This window comes from Halichoerus grypus, chromosome 3, assembly GCF_964656455.1.
Source record: "Halichoerus grypus chromosome 3, mHalGry1.hap1.1, whole genome shotgun sequence".
In the NCBI taxonomy this organism is placed as follows: Eukaryota; Metazoa; Chordata; class Mammalia; order Carnivora; family Phocidae; genus Halichoerus; species Halichoerus grypus.
The window spans coordinates 37481171-37495081 of NC_135714.1; the positions used below are offsets into that span (position 1 = coordinate 37481171).

Genomic DNA, 13911 nt, shown 5'->3' on the forward strand with positions numbered 1-13911 from the left:
ACATAGTATAAAAATAATTACACACCATGGCCAAGTGGAATTTGTCCAAGATATGTGAGGCTGATTCAACATGTGAAAATCAATTAAATTAATCCATCACATCAACTATCTAAAGAAAAAAAAAGATCATATCAATAGATGCAGAAAAAGCATTTAAAAAACCCACAACACTCATTCATAGTAAAAACTCAGTAAACTCAACATAAAGGGAAATGCTCAACTTGATAAAGAATGTTTACAAAAGTCTACAGTTAACAACATACTTAATGATGAGAAACTCGAAGCTTTCCCACTAAGCTTTCCCCTTGTTTGCCCACTAAGACCAAGAGCATATGCCCCTTCACCACTCTTTTTCAACATGGTACTATAATTCCTAGCTAATGCAGTAAGACTAGATAAAAAAAGACTTAAATGAGAAACAAACTGAGGGTTCTAGAGAGGAGGGGGTTGGGGGAATGGGTTAGCCTGGTGATGCGTATTAAGGAGGGCATGTACTAAATGGAGCACTGGGTGTTATATGCAAACAATGAATCATGGAACACTACATCAAAAACTAATGATGTAATGTATGGTGATTAACATAACATAATAAAAAAAACAAAGCAAAACAAAAAAATGAAAGGAATGAAAATTATTGATTGGGAAGAAAAATAAAACTCCTTTTTTTTCACAGATGACACGATAATCTATATAAAAAAATCAACAAAACCTCCTGGAACTTATAAGAGATTATAGAAAATTTGCAGTATATGGAATTAAATATAAAAGTCAATTACTTTCCTATATACCAGCAATGAACAAGTGGAAATTAAAAACACAATTCCATCTATAATAGCACCCTAAATATGAAAACTTAGATATAAATCCAACAAAGTAAGTGCAAAATCTACATGAGGAAAACTGTAAAATTTTGATGAATGAAATTAAAGAAAAACTAAATGGAAAGATAGTCCATGTCTATAGATATGAAAATTCAGTATTGTCAAGATGTCAGTTTTTCCCAAAATGATCTATAGATTCAATGCCCCAATCAAAAACCTAGCAAGATTTATGTGGATATCAACAAACTGATTCTAAACTTAAATGAAAAAACAAAAGACCCAGAATAGCCAACACAATATTAAAGAAGAGTGAAGTTGGAGGACTGATACTCCCTGACCTCAACATTTACTATAAAGCTACAGCAATCAGGACAGTATGGTTTTGGGGAAAGAATAGAAAATAGGTCTCTAGGATAGAAGACAACCCAGAAATAAACCCGCATAAACTGATTGATAGAGGAGCAAAGGCAATACAATAGAGCAAAGATGGTCTTTCAACAAAGGGTGCTGAAACAATAGGACATCTGCATGCAAAAAATTAAAATGAATCTAGACACAGAAGTTACACCTGTCACAAAAATGAACTCAAAGTTGATCACAGGTCCCAATGTAAAAATGTAATACTGTAAAGCTCCTAGAAAATTACATAGAAGAAAATTTAGATGACCTTAGGTTTGATGATGACTTTTTAGATGCTACACCAAAAGCACCATCCAGGAAAGAAAGAATTGATAAGCTGCACTTCTCTAGAATTAAAAAAAAAAAAAAAAAAAAAAAAAGGTCTGCTATGTGAAAGACACTGTCAATAGAATGGAAAGACAAGCAACAGACTGGGAGAAAATTTAGCAAATGACAAATCTGATAAAGGACTCTTATCTAAAATATATTAAGAACACTTAAAACTCAATAAAAAGAAAATGAAAAATCCAATTAGGCCAAAGACCTTAACAGACAACTCACCAAAGAAACATAGTTGGAAAATAAGCATTGAAAGTAGCTCACTATCCTATGTCATCAGGGAAGTGAAATCAAAACAACGAGTTGCCACTTTCCACCAGTTAGAATGGTCATCATCCAAATACTGACAACACCAAATGCTAATGAGGTTGTGGAGCAACAGGAATTCTTGCTTATTGCTGATGGGAATGAAAAATAGTAGAGACACTTTGTAAGACAGTTTGGTGGTTTCTTACAAAATTAAACATGCTCTTACAATGTGTTCCAGCAATCATGCTCCTTGGTATTTACTTAGTATTTACTCTTTGGTATTGAAAACTTCTATCCACACAAAAACCCCACATGGATATTTACAGCAGCTTTGTTCACAACTTCCAATACTTAGAAGTGACCAAAATGCTTTTCATTAGATGAATGGATAAATAAACTGGTACATCCAGACAATGGAATATTATTCAGCACTAGAAAGAAATGAGCTGTCAAGCCATGAAAAATCAGGGAGGAAACTTAAATGCTATTGCTAAGATAAAGAAGCCAGTCTGAAAAGCCTACATACTGTATTATCCCATACTATATGATTCCAAAAGACAAAACCATGGAGAAATAAAAGCATTGGTATTTGAAGCTGGAGGGGAGGGAAGGATGAATAGTCAGAGCACAGAGAATTTTTAGAGCAGTGAAACTACTCTATGTTATTATAATGGTAGACATATGTCATTATACATTGTCTAAACCCATAGAGCATACAGTATCATGCATGAACCCTAATATAAACTGTGGACTTTGTGTGCAATAATGTGTCAGTTTAGGTTCATCAATTGTAACAAATGCACCACTCTGGTGTGAGATGTTGATTGTGGGGAACCTATGATTATAGGGGGCAGGGAGTATATAGGAACTCTCTGTACTCCTACCTAGTATTGCTATGAACCTAGAACTGCTCTAAAAATAGTCTATTAGGAAATTTAGTGGGTTTAAGATTCTCTTGGGAATCTGTTAAGTACATACCCAGAGATTCAGATTCAGTAGACCTCAGTAGAGTCAGAAATATATATTTTAAACAAGCACCCTGTTAATTCTGATGCAGGATTTCTGGCAAGCACACATTGAAAAACTGATTTTAGAGCTTTTTAAAAAATCCATAACTGAATTCATTAAATCTTTAATACTACTTTTTCTTATGATGTAAACAAGTGTGAAAATTTCAATTAATTATTGGAAGACTTGTGACCAGGAAAGGAAAACAGGGTACTTGGTGGCTCAGTCGGTTAAGTATCCAACTCTCAATTCTTGCTCAGGTCATGATCTCAGGGTCGTGAGATCGAGCCTTACATCTGGCTTCACGGTGGGTGTGGAGCCTGCTTAAGATTCTCCCTCTCCCTCTGCCCCTCCCCACCCCAAAAAAGAAAGGAAAACAAATGAGTCACACTGTGCTATTTTTTTACACATTTTTTTTCAGAAAGATTATCTCTAACATGTCATGAAATGGGACAATTTTCAAGTTATATAATTAAATATTTTATTAAAGAGCATTCAAACTTATAGTTGTGAATAATGTAGTGAATAATTTAAATACTACTCTTACAGGAAATGCAGGTGTTAATTTGGTCTCATTAGCAAAATCTCTGCCACTACAGATTATCTGCAACAGATTCAATTTAACTCTACTTTTTAAACTCTCAAACCAAGAATAGCTGATATCCTTTGAGTAGGATTCCTCTTCAGTGATACGGAGCTCTCATTCATAAAGCAAGTGATCCCTTCCTACCAGAGAAATAATAGGAGTAAGAGAAATTGTAATTTGCATCCCCATTTGAGAAACTTCGGGAGCTGAAATATGCATAGCCTTTCTGGATCTCACATTTAGAATGATAGAAAATACAGGGAGAGTAACAGAAATACATTTCTCTGATGATGTGGAGACTTTAAATGACACCCCTTAAATTGTTTTAATCCCTTGTGTACAAATATCACTACTATATATTTCATTATTCAAAACCCTGATTTATCTCACTGATAAGAGTATAATCCTGGGTAACTGACTTGGTTCTGGTATTCATTTTTTAGGAAGGCCTTATTGTAGTTTGTTGGAAAGATAATGTATATGAGTGAGTTACATCCCTGCTACAATTGTAGCTCTACCGTTGGGTGTGTGTGTGTGTGTGTGTGTGTGTGTGTGTGTGTTAACATTTAGGATTTATTTTCCTCTGTAGATTACTATGTGTAAATGCTCATTTAAATATAGGCTAGGATACTATATATGCTGTCTTGCATTCTGATTTTTGCATTTGTTTTATAATCAGAAAAAAATCTTTTTTAAATTGAAGTATAGTTGACATACAATATTATATTAGTTTCAAGTGCACAACATAGTGATTTGACAATTACATATATTACAAAATACCATGATCAGTGTAGTTACCACGTTACCATACAAAGTTATTACAATATTGTTGACTAATTCTATGCTATACTTTTTATCCCCATGATTTATTTATTTTATAACTGGAAATCTGTACCTCTTAATCCCCTTCACCTATAGCAACTCTGCTTTTTATTAGATTAATGGGCAAGAAATTTCCTTACTGAGTCATATTTATACCATCTGAAAAAGAGGAATGATAATAATTACCTTTCAGGATTACTAAGAATAATACATGTAGTGTATGTAAATGCCTAACCACAGTAAATGTGCCTAATATATAGTTTTTATTATTTACATTAATGTTTATATCACCATCCTAAAATACTATAATCAAATATGCACATTTAAAGTTTTTTATAACTTGAAAAAATAAAGAATTAAAAATTAAACTTTGTTACAAAATCCTTTACTATGAAACTGAAGTACATTGATGGTTTTCGTATTTTCAATATTAGTAAGCATTGTGTGACCTTATAACTTTAGTATCAGCATAAGTGTATGAATGTGTTGTGCAATTGTGACTTTAAAAGTTATTTAGTTTCTTTTTACTCAGTGGCACAAAGATACTTGTTTTGCTTATGCTGCCTGTTATAAAATGCTTATTAATAGCAAATGTCAAGTTTGAGAGCTCTTGATATGCACTGTGCATTAGGTGGTCATAGCAATAACATGTCAATACATCTAAAAATGATATAATAATTGCCTATAAATAATTTACAACATTCATTGAATGACACAGTCAACATTCAGATTGATGTCAGCATGGGGAAATACTACAATTATCAAACATCAATGGATTTAGATTTTTTTATTATAATTATGGGGTGAATTTTTGTATTCTATAAATACTGCCATCACCAATGAATTCACATTTTGTTGAGAAAATAATGATGTATGTCTTCACATGGGGCAAGAGGTGTAACTCCATTATCATGAATTTAATTTTTTTAAAAAATAGGAAATCAAAACTTTGGTCAAGAAAAAGGAATGGGTAAGATATGGCAGCACGTGCATCATAGATAACATAATATTGCCCGCTGTTCAAATATAACAAACATCGTTCCCCTGTAAATACATTTCAGGGGGGCTTCCATTAAAAAGTAATAGTTGAGTCTATGCTTAAAGATCTCAGATGTTGCTATTTTAATGCTTCAGCTTTTGAATAATATTTTTAAACTGATAAGACACTACACTTGATCTTAGCCAAAAGGCCAACAAGAGATTGCATAATATTTTTAAAGCTGAAGTTTGAATGATTAACATAAACAACTTAAAAAATTCTAAAATGCTCATTATTCAGTCATTTTTTTCTGTAATTAATTAATAATGAATATACTAATTAATACTTAAGTACTCTTCTGTAATTTTATTTCACATAATTTTAACAGTTGGAAGAAATTTCAAGTTCTTCTCTCTCAATGAAAATGAATTTAACATATGTGGCAGCAAAGAGGTGCACTGCTTGCTTGACTTTCCTTCAAGAGAAAAAACATGCCATAAAGGTGCAAACGGTGTAATTAGCTGACAGACTCCATCTGTTAGTGGCTTCAGGACCCTTTTCCTTTTCTGCTTTCAAGCTGAGGCTGTACTCTCTCCAGGCAGCCCCAACCCAATGACTGAGCATGGGCCTGGCCATTTCTGTCCAACATAGGTCTCTTCTAATGGGCGATCTGCTCCAGTCGTCCCTACCAGGTTAGTTGGGATTAGGGCAAAATTGCAGTATGCATGGAATTTTTCTCTGCCCAATCCTGCTTTCTCCCTCTTCCCTTTTATTTTTTATTTTTATTTTTTAAAGATTTTATTTATTTATTTGACAGAGAGAGACACAACGAGAGAGGGAACACAAGCAGAGGGAGAAGGAGAAGCAGGCTTCCCGCGGAGCAGGGAGCCCAATACAGGGCTCAATCCCAGGACCCCAGGATCAAGACCTGAGCCAAAGGCAGACGCGCAACGATTGAGCCACCCAGGCGCCCCATATTTTTTTAAAGATTTTATTTATTTGACAGAGAGAGGGAGAGAGCCCACAAGCAGGGGGGCCAGCAGAGGGAAAAGGAGAAGCAGGCTCCCCGCTGAGCACGGAGCCCAAGGAGGGGCTCCATCCCAGAAGCCAGAATCTTGACCTGAGCTGAAGGCAGATGCCCAACAACTCAGCCACCCAGGCACCCCTCCCCCACTCTCTTTTATCTTGTAAAAGTATAGGCTTTATTCGCAAAATAAATCCTACTCTTCTAACTTCTCTGTGTTTTCCTCTGGGAAGATACTGACTCAACATGTTTATAAAATACAATTTATATTTTTAACTTTTTATTTTAATTCCAGTTAGTTAACATACATTGTAGTATTAGTTTTAGGTGTACAATATAGTGATACAACAATTCCATACATCACCCTGTGCTCATCACAAGTGCCCTCCTTAATCCCCATCACCTATTTCACCCATCCCCCTCACCCCACTTGCCTTTAGTAACCATCAGTTTGTTTTCTATAGTTAAGAGTCAGTTTCTTGGTTTGCCTATGTCTCTGGGTTTGTTTGGTTTTTTTTTCCCCTTTGCTTCTTAAATTTTGTTTCTTAAATTCCACATATGAGTGAAATCATATGGTATTTGTCTGTCTTTGACTGATTTATTTCATTAGAATAATAATCTCTAGCTCCATCCATGTCATTGCTAGGCAAAATAAATGCAATTTATTTTATACAATTAATTTTTATTCTTTAATAGATTTAGCACACTTTATTCACATATTCTGAATAGATCATAAGATTAGAGGAAACTTCCCATAAATTGATAGAAAAATTCTCATCCCTTTTTTCTTTATTTTGGAACATAAACATAGAAAGTGATTGTCTTAGTCTCCTCAGGCTGCTATTTCAAACTAATATAAACTCGTGGCTTATAAACAGTAGAAATTTATTTCTCACGGCCAAGATCAAGGCGCTAGTAGATTCAGGTCTGTGAAGGCCCACATCCTGGTCCATGGACAAATATGTTTTCACTGTGTCTTCATATGGTGGTTAGAAGGGACATGGGAGCTCTCTGGGGTCTCTTTTATAAAAGTACTAATCTCCCAAAGGCCTCACCTCCAGATATCATCACACTGAAGATTAGTTTTCAGCATACGAATTTGGGGAGACACAAACATTCAGTCTATAGCAGTACTGTTGCATACTAATTTAAATGAATTTTTAATGCTAAGTAATGTCCATATAAAAACAAAACAAATAAAAATGATCAGATAGCATAGGAATTTATTTACACTGGCTTTGTTGTAGGCAGTTGGTTTCATGTTACTTAAATAGCTGATTAGTGAAGTTTTCTTTAAGCAAAAGTGAAGTTTGAATCACAATTACATTGATAGACTGGCAGTACTGTTTTTGTATCTGTTATTAATATATAAAAATATATCTTTAAGAATCAATCTGTTTTTGCATTTAGTATTATATATTGCAAGTGCTTTAGCAATTATCAAATCACATATATTATTACCTTTCATACTTTGCCATCAGTTAAATGTCCAAGATTTTGGTTTATAGTGGACTAAGATATTTTATTTTCTGTTTAGGCAATGAAATATCTGTAAATTAATTATAATAATGCTTATACATGAATTCAGTCTATTTTATAATATGATATTACACAACATTCTTATATTATTTATCTAATAACATATTATATAAGGAGTAATCAAATTAATATAGTCAGAGTCTGAAGAAGTTCAGTGACTTGATTTAACCAATATGTAATAATATTTCAGATCATTTGAAAGCAAGAAAATAGGGGCGCCTGGGTGGCTCAGTCGTTAAGCGTCTGCCTTCGGCTCAGGTCATGATCCCAGGGTCCTGGGATCGAGCCCCGCATCGGGCTCCCTGCTCGGCGGGAAGCCTGCTTCTCCCTCTCCCACTCCTCCTGCTTGTGTTCCCTCTCTCGCTGTGTCTCTCTCTGTCAAATAAATAAAATCTTTAAAAAAAAAAAAAAAAAAGAAAGCAAGAAAATAATTTGAGTACCTCATTACCTACATTATTATATGATTTAATCTTAGTACAATACACTACATGTGAAACTCAATAGTCTAGCACATAGTTTGAAAATATTATAAGTTTAACATGCCATTCAAGTAAATTCCATCTTCAATATTCTTTTTTTTTTTTTAAGATTTTATTTATTTGCGAGAGAGAGAATGAGAGACAGAGAGCATGAGAGGGAGGAGGGTCAGAGGGAGAAGCAGGCTCCCTGCTGAGCAGGAAGCCCGATGCGGGACTCGATCCCGGGACTCCAGGATCATGACCTGAGCCGAAGGCAGTCGCTTAACCAACTGAGCCACCCAGGCACCCCCCTCTTCAATATTCTTAATAATTGATGTTCCAAGAACATTTTTCCTATATGTACATTTATAATTAAAATGTAAGTAGTTATGCTGATTATTACACATGATAGAACTATGTGATGATAGACATCAGGGACATAAAGCCCTAGGGTTTTGTTTAAACAATAGAAATTTCATAAAAACTTAAAATATACATAAGCTTATTTCACTTAACTTTTGCCTTGGTATTTAATATGTGTAACCATCAGATCGCTTTAGTTTTCAAATAAAAATAATCTACATACAGTTAGAAATTATTATATAACTTTGTCCTTATTTATTTAATTATATAATTTCTAAATACAATTTTGTGTTATTTTTGGAACTTATGTCTGCTTCATTCAACCACCCTGGGGAATTGACATGGCCAGGCCCCAATGAACAGTTTTAGCAATATTCAGAATGTTTCCTGTTACTACACTTTCTAGTATATTGAACTAAATATTGTTGTTTAACCAAAATATTGTCTGCTTGTGTATGGTTAAGTTTAAATAATTTGGTAGAGTATGTAACTTTTTTATGTCTCCTTAAATTCTGAAGAAATTCAACCTGGAATATAGTTGATTGATGGTTTTGACTTCTTGTTGATAGTTTAGTCAAATCAGAACTATTTGCAAAAAGATCAAAGTGGCTCCATTCTAAAAAGGTAATATACAGTTAATCATTGTCCAGATTTATTAGACCATGTTTTAAGCTAAATTTCAGTTGTTGCTGTCAATACAACTTTTCTAGGAGAGTATTAGCAGAGAACATGATACCCAACCTTGTCTCTTTAAGATAAGAAGCAATTATGTATGTGTTGATCACTTCATTTCTAATAGTAAGAAGAAAAACAGCAATTTGCTTTTCCTGAACATTTATTATGTTTTATATGCTAAACCCTTTATATATATTTTAACACTCATTGGAGTGCTGATAGTTATTATGATTTTAATTTTATAGTTATGATTTTAGTTTTATATATAAAGAAAAAAGAAACTTGTAAATTATGTGCTGGATGTAATGGTCTTCTAAGAAACAGGCAGAAGTTTAAGCCTCATTTATCCAGTTCTAAAAATATGTTTAGTATAACAAACATATGAGATCATAGTCCCTTAAAATTAATCGTTTCTTTCATTAAAATAATGTAAACTGTCCAGTGTCTAGAAAGAAATTACACAAGTGCTTCAATCTGAAGAGTCATTTTTATCCATGTAACAGAAATAATGATGTACAATGGTTGATGTATATTTAAAACAATTTTACAGGCTGACTACAAACAATTTTTAAGACTGCCATATGTCTCAAACAAATTAGTTATTTAAATAATTACAAAATAATATCTTTTTAACACTAACCTCAAAACTACAAGAAATGACTTATTATTTATCTTTAAAATTTTTTATTATAAAATAACTAATATGACTGTGAATATAATATTTAAAGAATTAATTTAGAACACTTTTTCCCTTTATGTTGTTAATAATATTAACTATCTTTTGTTAAGATTCAGGAGTTTTAGTAAGTCCCTTCATACTATCATATTATAAAGGAAAATTTTTGATTTGTCATCATGATTTTTTTCTAAGTAAGAGTTTCCTAGAACTGTAAAGGATTTCATATAGCAAATTTCCTTTTACATCCATTTCACTAATCCATTTTGAAATTATAAGATGCTTCTCCTACTCAGACAGATTAGAGGCAGGCATAATTAGACAGTTTTCTGTTTTGTACTCAAATTTAACTACAAACATTAGACTTATAACTTCTGATATTTCTTTTGAACTTCTAACCTCATCCCTAACCAATACTAATTTTATATGTAGTGAGATTAATATCTGTCAGTCAGTTGAACAATGCTCCAATAAGTTTCTCAAGAAGAGAAACAGCACCTAGCATCCAGGATCTTGTTTATTATGTCCCTCTTCAATAAAAGGACAGGACTCCTTGGCAGAATGGCTGGTTCTAGGGCTGGGAAGGATATATACAAGATTAACCTGGAGATTTATTAGTGCCAGAAAGTAAGGATGTATTCAGAAAACAAACAAACAAAAAGAAATTCACAATGATGTGTATGTCAAAGGGACCAAAGATTCAAATGAAAGAGCTCCAATAGCCCAAAGCTGAACATTTTAAACCACAAAATAAAGTAGTTTGGGTTATAACACAAAGTATAAAATAATATACATGAGTTCATATTAATATAAATGATTTAGTTAGGAAATAAAGGGAAGAGAAGAGACAAATCTTTTTTTTTTTTTTTTTTTTTAAGATTTATTTATTTATTTATTTGAGAGCGAGAAAGAGAGGATGGGGGAGGAGCAGAGGAAGGAGCCTGATGCAGGGCTCGAGCTCATGACCTAAGCGATCATGACCTGAGCTGAAGCCAAGAGTCAGACACTCAACCGATTGAGCCACCCAGGTGCCCTGAAGAGACAAATCTGTGTAGATGAATTCCAAATAATTTATATAGATATTTTGCTCTTAATGAAGTGGTGCATAACTCTTTATACCTTAAGTATGAGTCCCATAGTGACATTTTCGAAAGAGTACTATGAAAAAGTGGAAAGCAAGGAACTATACAGTGGAGAAATCTGGCAAAAACTACCTTAGTCTGGTGATCAAGGTTAACATCAACAGTGATAAGTCCAACATGTTGACAGTATGTACACTTGTGATATGATATGATATGATATGATATATGATATGATGAAAATGACACTTTACCTCTGTTGTTTTACCTACAAAAACATATACTCCAGGACAATCATTTTTAAAATATCTGACAAATCCTAACTGAGGACCATTATACAGAATATTTGACCAGTGTGCCTCAAAACTATCAAGGTCATTAAAAAAAGGAAAGTCTAAGAAACTGTCACAAAGACCACATGAGGAGTAAATGTAATGGGAGATCTTGGAACAGGAAAAGTCCAGTAGGAAAAAACTAAGGAATTCTTAATAAACTATGGACTTTAATTAATAATAATGTCTCAATATTGGTTCATTAGTCATAACAAATGTGTACCATATTAATGTAAGATGTAATAGGGGAAACAGGTGCATAGTATGTGGGAACTCTCTATGCTATCTTTGCCATTTTTCTGTTAATCTAAAACTGTTCTAAAATAGTTCATTTAAAAAATGAAATAAAAGGGAACATATTATTTGGCAACCAAGAGATATAGAGAGAGGTAGAGATGAGAGAGAAAGGAAAGAGAAACAGGTGCTATTATTTTCATATTTCTGTATGTCATTCCTTCATTCCTTCATTCAATGAACATTTACTGAATATGTATACTATGTACCATACACTGGAGCAAGTAACAGGAATACCAAAATGAATTAGTTGATCTGAGCCTTCTCTGCATAATTTTATGATACCTAACTAAGTCTTTCCTGCTTAAGGACCTTCTTTTGCCTGGAACAGTGCCTCATTTTGTGTATTGTATTATTTCTTCAGATTTCTGGTTAAATGTTACTTTCACAATGAGGCTACTTCTCACTTATCTATAAATGTCTCCTGCTACTTTCTATTGCTGAACAGTGTTCTTTACCTTCATGACATTTGTCATATTATACATTTGTTTTTATGAGACCTTTTTTGAGAACTTTCATGCTTAATCAGACTCTATATGTGTGGTAAATTATGCCCACTTTGTTGATAACACTTTTGGTAAATATTCAACAAGTCAGATGAATTCACATATGACTCCAGTAAATAGGCTAGTCCAAGCATTTGCTATGTTCTCATTTTCCATAAAACTAAAAGGGGCGACTAAATTGGACAGCATAAACAAATGCTCCTGATTACATGCTTTCCCAGTTTTGAGTCCTTACCAATTATTGAATGATGTATATTTAGATTTGTTCAAAGTCCTGTGTTATGAGTTATTAAATCTATATTGTAGCTAAAATAGGTCTATAACAAAAAATTATCTATAACAAAAAATTATCTTGAATTTACAGAAGGAAAAACAGCAACATATATTGAGCACTTTCTCAAAGTTGTACATTTTATAATAGGTTCCCTCATTTGAATACTCTCTGCAAAAGTACCAAGTAAGAACAATTTTGTTTACTTTACAAATGAGGTAACTTACAGGTACTAATCAGGGTGCCCCACAATAACAGTTACTAATTGGCAGAGAAAAAGCCAGGAATACATCACTCCAAACTCTAGGCATTTTACAATACATCCCAACTCTCTTTTACTCAGAAATACTACTAAGCCCAACAATGTATAAATTTTCTGGTCAACTTTATGTCTTGAAAATTTTTCCTCTGCTTCAAAAACATTGGTATGATGGAAAGATAAAGAGATAGATAGAGACAGAGAGACAGAGACAGAAAGAGAGAGAGAGAGAGAAAGGAAGAAAGACCTTTATAAGATGTCCATCCATAGGATTAACCTGTGGGATTTTTCCCTCTCCTTGTCTCTGAATTAAAATTATCTTTGAACCAGAAATAGAAGAGGAACAAAAACCAAGAGATGGGAGCCAAATTTCTAGGATTTCTGAGCCCCATGGCCCAGAAAAGGCAGAGCAATCAGGTTAAGCTGAAAGTTAGGCTCCTGCATTACAGTTCTGAACAGGGTAGGGATAGCACGTGGCCCCCCTACTAAAAAGATAATTTTAAAAATGGCTATCTCCTAGCTGATGAAAGCTATACTTTTTTATGAGTTGTGAATTAAAATGAGAAAATAAAAAAAAATCACATATTCATACATAAGAAGTGAGTTTCCAAAATTAGATTAGCCACTACCCCAATATGCCCAGAAAATGTAGGATGAAACTATGGCATCATCATATACAATGTGGCTAACACAGATGGAGAGATAAAAAGAGAGTGGGAGATACTTCTACTCAGAAAGAGCTTGAAAACTATATTTAAAAAATAAGAACTGGAAATGTGGGGCACCTGGGTGGCTCAGTCAGTTAAGAGGCCAACTCTTGATTTTGATCAGGTCATGATCTCAGGGTCCTGGGATCAAGCCCTGCATTGGGCTCCCTGCTCAGCGGGGGAGTCTGCTTAAGGCTTCTCTCCCTCTCCCTCCGCCCCTTCCCCCGCTTGCTTTCTCTCTCTCTCTCTCTGTCTCTCAAATGAATAAGTAAGTCTTTAAAAAAAAGAACTGGCAATGTAACTAAAAAGTCAATAATGTGATTAGGATTTTATTCCAGAAGTAATTCATTTTGTAGAAAAGCTTTCAAATATTTAAAGTGAACATGTTTAAGAGATGTAAAATGATTACTCAAAGTATAACTTTCCTTTAAAAAAACTAGACTTCTTTTACAGATGAAAATATATCAGATGGTATATAGAAAAATAATTATAAAAATATGAAGTGAAAAATAAAATCATTGAAAA

At 33.5% G+C, this 13911-nt stretch overlaps 1 non-coding gene across 1 annotated transcript; it reads right to left on the reverse strand.

Moving 5' to 3' along the window:
• Positions 1-5227: 5227 nt before the first annotated feature.
• On the reverse strand, positions 5228-5426 carry LOC118522917 (U2 spliceosomal RNA). Its single transcript, XR_004910852.1, has one exon. It is a non-coding gene; the product is annotated as a U2 spliceosomal RNA (small nuclear RNA).
• Positions 5427-13911: the final 8485 nt, after the last annotated feature.